This window comes from Eurytemora carolleeae, unplaced genomic scaffold, assembly GCF_000591075.1.
Source record: "Eurytemora carolleeae unplaced genomic scaffold, Eaff_2.0 scaffold1861, whole genome shotgun sequence".
Taxonomy (NCBI): Eukaryota; Metazoa; Arthropoda; class Copepoda; order Calanoida; family Temoridae; genus Eurytemora; species Eurytemora carolleeae.
The window spans coordinates 43,603-44,432 of record NW_019397747.1 but is presented as its reverse complement, the minus strand read 5'-3'; positions in this window follow the sequence as shown (position 1 = coordinate 44,432).

Here is an 830-nt window from a genome sequence, read left to right as displayed (position 1 = left end):
GGGGGGTCCAAAAATCGTTCTCTAGGAGTATACCCAATTAAATTGACTCACACAAATGAAATTGAACATAATTGATCGCCCCGAATTGTTTGCACTTAATTGCATGTTTGCAGTTCGCAACACTTAGTGAATCAGCATTCAGCAGTTACTGATTGATAAACGTTTATTTTTATGCGCACTTTAGGCAGGCGTCTCAAATGTAAATTCAGCTAAATCAGCACTCAGCAGTTACTTACACTAATTCAATTTCAATCGTAATAAAACCGGTTTTTGATCAGATTGACTGTACAAGTGTACGCCATTCAGGGGCAAAGTCAGAATTTTTGCAAGGTGTGAGATAACTTAGAATTTTCTGTCTTCTTTTCCGTAGCTCCCCCCAATGCTTTAGGGGGCAGAAATTTTCCAGGGGTGGGTCCAGTGAGCCATTGCTCCAAAGCTCACCTCTTCTGTATACGTCCTGCCCGTATTGGACTGGAGTTCAATGGCATCTTAGGTCAGTTGAAAAGATACCAAAATATTAAATAGAAGACGATCTAAAAATTTAGTTTGAATGCCCCGCACATATTTTCATTATGTTTGTGACTATTCCCGCCAATTTTCATAACAGACAGGATCCTGATCACAAACAATTCAATTGTTAATTTTTATCGGCATACGAGATCTGCTATGACGCCACATCCTGTTATATAAGTGTGTCTAGAAAAATATAACCAAACCTAACAGTCATTATTCAACAAACCATCAACAGGATTAGATCTGAGAATGAGTTTATACTGTTTCATTTTAAATCTTGGGGGTATATATATATATATATATATATATATATATAT